Source organism: Rhodnius prolixus, unplaced genomic scaffold (genome assembly GCF_049639745.1).
Source record: "Rhodnius prolixus isolate KJV_2025 unplaced genomic scaffold, Rpr scaffold_9, whole genome shotgun sequence".
Lineage (NCBI taxonomy): Eukaryota > Metazoa > Arthropoda > Insecta > Hemiptera > Reduviidae > Rhodnius > Rhodnius prolixus.
Genome location: NW_027411604.1, coordinates 22,813,181 through 22,820,686, shown reverse-complemented (window position 1 = coordinate 22,820,686; position 7,506 = coordinate 22,813,181). Strand labels below are relative to the sequence as shown.

The 7,506-nt window shown below is 32.2% G+C and overlaps 1 long non-coding RNA gene across 1 annotated transcript; it reads right to left on the bottom strand.

The window, feature by feature from the left end:
* Positions 1-1,006: 1,006 nt before the first annotated feature.
* On the bottom strand, positions 1,007-5,022 carry LOC141454050 (uncharacterized). The gene is made up of 2 exons (XR_012458380.1): positions 4,397-5,022; positions 1,007-3,895 (listed from the first exon to the last, which is right to left on the bottom strand). It is a non-coding gene; the product is annotated as an uncharacterized lncRNA (long non-coding RNA).
* Positions 5,023-7,506: the final 2,484 nt, after the last annotated feature.

The following is a 7,506-nucleotide window of genomic DNA, read 5'->3' as shown; positions in this document are numbered from 1 at the left end:
GAAAGCTCCAAGGCCTATAGACGGCAGGGGCATCTTTCTGACAGTGCTTGGTTCTTCGCCACCAGGTTGTTTAGAGATTGCACTGTACTATATACTCAACGACCACTAGAAGGCATCAACATTCGACTATAAACTGATCCCTAAAAATTATTCGTGAAATTACTTACGTTAGTTACCAGTTACATAAAAACAAATTTTATCATAGAGGGAGTAAAGTACTTCTTGCCCAGTAGGTAAGGTTCTGGCAGAACTTTCCCTGAAAAGATAAAAATATCTGTCAATACTAAAATTATGGACACTATCAGTTCCAAAACAACTTTACCAGGTGCTTTTCTATTTCTTCTCTAATGGATTACATATTCCAAGTTGACTTGTATCACATTCCTAATGTAACCTTGTCATGGTTTCTCTGAACTCTTCTTGAAGTATCCTAAGTTTCGCAGTTTAATCAGGATACAAGATTCGTTCGCATATGTTGGGACAGAAAGTAACCTTTTTATATTATCTGCATCTTGGCACCGTTTTTTTTTTTAAAAAAAATGTATGAATGAAGCACTAAAAAAATTAATACAAACGGAAATGAATATTAAGAAGATAATGTATTAAATTATGATTGTATAATATTATGTAAATACTGTGGAAATAATACTTTATAACCAAAACGAAAGAAAGGATTCTCGTTTTATTGTTTGTACGTCAGTGTCCGCCTACAGTTACAGAGGTGTATCTTATTTCATAAAATAAAATCTCCACCTCTTCTGGTAATACAGCATACCTTTTATTGTGAAACAGATCGGTTATTTGAACCAAATTATTATGTCCCAAGTCCATTATCTATTCATATCATTTTTCACTTTGTTCATTATATAATGTTAAAACATTTCTATTTTATTTCCAAATGATTCTACTTATCATTTAAACAATATATCGCCTACTGTCTAATAAAATAAATGAATAAAAATAGAATAAATACCAGGTGATAGGTATAAGAAAATTGTTAACCAAATTGCAGATTGAGGTATTTTTATAATTATTTCATAATTTTAAGCATTCATAAGTACAAAAAGCATGATGAATTTCCACCTTACATCCGTCAATGTCAGACAATTTTGTTTAATTTACAGCAATGGCTGATTCACATGTATCTCATGTCTAATGAATTTATACAAACTAATATTTAAAGTACTAAAGCATTATTAAAGTAGATACTCCTGTTAAAATTTGAGTAATAAAAAACCAAAACGATAAATGGGTAATATTCCCGTCACAACTTAAAATTTCATAAATTTCTAAACTGGCATTGTAAAAACGTAAAATTCCTGACAAATGAGAGCTTATTTTTACATTTTTTTGTAGAACTTCAACAAATTTGTTGAAGCTTATACCCAATACGTTGACTAGAAATGATCATATGCTTTTTTTTTTTTTTAATCTTTTATTGTAACTTACCACTGCAACAGTTGTTGCAACATGCATATATGGTGAAAGAGAAAAGAAATAACAGGAAATCATGATTGGAGAAGGCACCCAGTGGTGTCACTCCAGTAACGTGCTCAGCTACACTGCTCTCACGATGAGAGAAGATCACGAGGCCATCTTCTCTTCAATCTCCTTAGAGGATTACCTGGTAATGTGGAGGAAGATAGGTGTTCTATGAGAGGGTTAGGATGTGCTGCTGTAGAGGAATGAAATTTGAAGAAACGAGTGTTAGCAAGATCTGTAATGAAAGGGATTTTGAGATCATTGTGGATGGTGAGATTAGATACATAGAACGGAGCGTTAAGAAGTTTTCGAAGTATTTTTGACTGTAATGTCTGGAGGCGTAGTGTGTTGGAACGTTTAGTCGATCCCCATATTTCGATGCCGTATAACCAAATAGGTCGCAGTATCAGCAGGTATAAAGAGTCTTAGTTTTGTAGGTTGCGTTTAGATCGTTTGTCAACTAGTCTGGCGAGAAGTTTTGTAGCATTGGGTTAGTTTCTTGTCCTTTCAGTCTAGTATGGATTCCATGCCAACCGTTTGTCTAGGTGCAGTCCAAGGTAGCGTACTTTGTCCACAGTTGGTATAGGAGTTTGGTTCAAGATGACAGGAGGTAGGATTTTCCGTCTGAGAGTAAATACTATAAACTTTGACTTCGAAACGTTGGTTTTGATTCTCCATTTGAAAAGCCAGTCCAGTAAGTGGTTGATGTGTGTTTGTAGAGTTCGTGTAGCGATGAGGATCGGAATGTGGAGATAAGATAGCAGTATCGTCAGCAAAGGTGGAGAGGATAGTATTTGGATGTTGAGGTATGTCTGCTGTATACAAGGAGTAAAGAAGAGGACCTAGGACACTGCCCTGAGGAACACCAGCTCGAGCTAGACGGATATCAGAGTCTGCTGTTCCACAGTTGACTCTGAAATACCGATCTTTTAGGTAAGATTTGAGGATGAGGTAGTAAGTATGAGGAACAATCTCCCTCAGCTTAAACAGTAGTCCCTCGTGCCACACCCTGTCGAACGCCTGAGCGACGTCTATGCTTTTTTAAAATCTATTTTTGTGCATCTAAGTCAATTTAATACTAAATGAAAACCTCTTATTAAAGCTGCATAGTATTTCTTTGTTGCTGCGTGTTGCAAATAATTGCATAACAAAATATTTTTAAATACTTATCACACTGATCAGATGATTCCGAACAACTGTGACTTTTATGGCGCTGAATTTCCAAAAAGAAAAGAATTTGAATAAATTCCTAAAACAGAAATGCTATCTTTTAGAACTTTTATAAATAACTAAGGAACTAACTAACTAGGCAAGTGCTATGGTGTCTCCTTAGATCGGTACTTTTATATTTGAAAATAGCCTTTAACGAAGGCCTTACAAAGTCGTCAGAATGCTATTCGTAAGTGAACTAGTTTAGGACTCCGAACAGCTTACGTCAAAGCAAAGATAAAATGTGATTTTACCAATTTGTCACGACGGATAGATCCTGAATCCAGGTTTTAATGATGAACCCTAACTCCGAGATTGACTTACATAAAATTGATTCTGAAATTGTAAAACTGAATCTTCAATTTTTGATAATACTCGCGTTAGTTTCTAACTCATATTCCATTAATTTCTGTGTAAACTAAATTAAAACAGAAGACAAAATAAGACGGGTCTTAATTCCGTAAAATGTTTCATTTCATAAAAAATCGGTGTAAAGAAGATTGTTATTTTAAGGTCTTTTATAAGAGCGGCTTACTTCAGCCAAGGATAATTCCTCAAGTTCGGCATTCCATACTTCCGCCTAAGCACACAAACTGGAGCATATCAATTCAAGCTTCTACAATAACTTTTCTTCAGCGTTGAAGATAATGATCACTATAAAAGATAGACCAAAATACAAGGCTGAATATGTAATAAATGTAATTTCTTTAAAAAATAATTTACTAATTACATAAAACACTTCCTAGACCCATCACTTGTTTTTATTTAGTTTTTTTAGTAAAAGTTTCTATTCAGAAAATTCCTTGTATCTGGTAATAATTTCTTTACAAGTTCGTCGGGCGTTAAGTCTTGTTTAAGAGATCCTTCAGGCAACGGAGGCGGCAACTGTTCACGATGGGCGGTGAACTTAAGATATAAATAACTGCTGATAACAATGAAGAAAATACATCCAACATAGTTGATTGGTTCTCGAAAAAAATTACTTATTTTCGAAGTGAGTACTTGTTTTAAATTATATAAACTTAAATGGATTGTTGACAATTTGGAAATGAATTTCTTCCAAGTACTTTGGTCTTCATGAGACATCTTGATTTTTGGATTGCTTTTGAATATTAAAATGCCTTATTGAAGGTTTTCAGAATAATCTTCTTAATTTAAGCAACTATTCTTTATAGCAATCGACGTTTTTGTATTTAAAAAAAACCTGAAAAATTAGAAAGCAAAAAGTTCATAAACAAAATATTAATTAACATAACTAATAAAACTGAAATCTGAAGCCGTGTTACATGTAATGAATAATAGAATTTGGTTTCACGCAGGTGGATACAGTTTGGGAACATTGCCTTTAAGTATTTCTTCTCTGATGGCACCAACTATCAGCTATCAGTAATTTCGAAACTAGTTTATTTGGTTACAGTTGTCTGAAAGTTTGCTTGAAACATCAGTGTGGAGTTGAGTGAATTAATTTCATATTTTTAAAACGGACAACATACAGAACACTGGAGGCATTAACTAAATTACAGAGTTATTAAGAAAATAACAAGCAAGTGATTATTTATGGTATAAAAGAACATTATAAATTTATTAGTAATTTAAAAGATGTTCCTTAGGATTGTTAAAATTCAATTAATAAATAACTTCATCAGAAACAAATTCATATCAAATTTGTTGTCCTAAAAATTGAAATAAACAGTTAATTACTTACATAAACTATTTACTAACTTCAAAGTATTACTTCTATGATATTTTAGAACCCAACACGTGAATAAAGTTTATATAATACGCAACAATGTGAAACAACGTAATAAACTGTGGCACACTGCCGTAGTGCCAATATTCAACCCAGGGACGCTGTCGACCAACAGTAGACTTTTCAAAATTCACCGCTGTGCAGCTCTCATTGACAAGTCAAGGCAAGGTTATTTTTTTCAAATTCAAATACTAAATAAAATTGTTGGTTATCAAGTTACTAGGTATGTACACAAAATTAAGAAAAGCAAATAAAACATTAAAATTCATAATTTTGTAGTAATGAGATTTCTAAGTACTTATGGAACATTATACAACTTTTAGAATCGTAGAATCCTATAAAAATTTATCCAGTATCTAGTCATGATGTAAACATAATCATAAATGAGTACATTATTACAGCAAGTCTAGGAATAGGCTATAAACTTCCAGATTCTTCTCACTCATAAGATTATCATTATTATTTAAATACTAAAAATTTCAATTAAAAAATAAATATTAGCTATCACTAACAACAAGCCAAATTAAATTAATTAAAAAGATTCTGAAATTTAATGTTTTAAATTCAATTAAAAAAAACAGTAACCATGGATTTAAAATTAAAACTATGGTAACAAGTTGGACGCGGATCATTTATTTTGATTTATTCAACAATCATTGAGGATATCTACTTATTTATTGTACATATATAGTTTAGTATTTCCATAATTGCACATTTATCATTATTATCATATTTCAAAAGTGATAAGTGTCTTCGTAATTACTATATTGTTAGAATAAAGATAATTTATTTAAATGAGACAAACCTGTCAGGGGAATACAGAAACATGCGTAGCACTATGATAAATAAAATCAGCGATCTTTTTCATATTTTTGTGATTTTTTTTTCTAAAATGGTTACTACGATTTGCTTTAAATTTTATCTATACATAAAGTTTATTTGAATCAGTTTTCAATAAAAATTTATAAAATGGCTTCCATTGTATTTGCTTAATCATAAAGAATACAACCAAAATAAATAGTCCTTACAGTTCTTGGAAAACAAAAATTTAAAATACGTAACGTGCTATTTTAGAACAATTTATAGATCAACATGTACAGCAGGGATGGCCAACTTTTCTGTATATAAGATCTACTTTTTATCTTAAAAGTGTGTCGCGATCGACTTGGTGTCATAGGCGGTAGTCTAAGTAGGAAGAACGGGTGTGAAATGCATACTATGTTTATACACTGTGTTTCAGTATAAGGTGCATTCCAGCGAGGTGTAGGTAGATGAGTAAAATATATTATTTTTTAAATCACTTATTAAGTTTTTGAGATATAGGCTCATGAAGAAAATAAATTTCCAGACCCAACTTTTCCGTACATGCGGTACCTTAATAATTCTATTTTCCGAGACTTTTTCAAGATAATTTTTACTAACTTAAAATGCAATTTAATTTTTTTTATCAACTGCAATGTATAAGTTGTTGCACTATTAGTTCGTTAATATGAAAAAGTTGTTATAAAAATGCACAGTATGGCTGATAATTTGATTTCAATATTTCACTTTCGCGTTTTTTTGGGGGCCAGGAAAATTTATCATGAAAGAATAATGTGACTTACTTTTAGCTAATCTATCAATAGCTCGCTGAGTACACCTCGTACATACAGTAAAAGCTCTTTATTCGCGGGGTATATGTTCCATAAATATGCCGCGAATACAGAAACCGTGAATACGGAATGGTAATTTATATGGGATTATAGGGGATACGTTCCTAGCTGACAAAATAATAAAAAAAAAACAAATATATAAAAAAATCAATTTAATTGAAGTTTTTGAACATTTTGATTAATTATCTTAAGGGTTAGGCAATGGTTTGAAGGATTTTGTAATTTTCTCTTGCTTGGCAGTTTTTAAAAGCTTTTGTTTGCAGTCAAAGTTTGAACTTGCCACTACAACTACCATCAGGTTCTTTAAAATGAGCGTAAAGATACTTTGCCTTCTCCCGGACCATTGGACCACTCAGGGGCACACTTTTTTTTATTGCGGTCTTCGATCCATAATGACAACGCCACTTCCATTTTTTCTATTGCTGGATCACGAACAATTGCTTTCATTCTGTGCGTTTACATTCTCAAAATCACCGATCGCGGCGAAGGCGGCTTATGTCAAAGTCCTCGGCGATATCATTTAACAACATACTTTAGGCAAAGTTGTAATAAGATCTATTTTACTTTTTTTATTAGTCCATTTGACGGCATTTACAAAGGATATTGGGTTGGGTACCTATTGGAATCCTTTTATTATCATAGTGTACTTCCGCGAATATCCGCGAATATAGGAATTGGGTCGCATTTTTTTAATCCGCGAATAGTGAAAACGCGAAAGAAGGAAGCGCGAATAAGGAGCTTTTACTGTATAGATATACGGCTTATCTACCTACCTAAAAAACAGCAACAATAATTATTTAAAGGGCCAAAAAACTCACATCCAGGGGAATTAAAAGAACATGGATAATTATTAACAATATTTATTCATTCAAAGTAGCTACAGATAAAGACAGATTTAGAATTTACTTTGTTGCCTTAACATTAATGGGAAGACTGAGTTGGCATGTCTCTAACCAAGTAATAGGTGTATATCCTGACAAAGATAATAATAATGAGTCTTCAGTATGGGAATCAGTCAGGACAGTACGTTTTTTAGTCTTCGTTAGCTTCAAGTATGAAAATACCGATTCTATTATCTCTTCAAAGTCCATGGTACACGGAATTCCATCCCCAGACATGGCGAGCGATAGACGATCGACCAAAACTGGCCTCGCGATCGACTTATTGGCCACCCAAATTTTTTTCGAAACTAAATTAGTGATTTTTCATTACAGTTGGTGTTTTTACGGTTTTTATATTACAATATAATCATTTTTATTTGTACTTTATGTGCACAGCCATTATCAGATTATTATTACTGTTTTATTTTAACAAAAAATTTATGATAATAAGAGAAGAATTAGAAATCTTTAAATGACAAAACCATCTTTCGAATTCTTAACGAAAACTTGTAATTTTCATTCTAACTTTCTT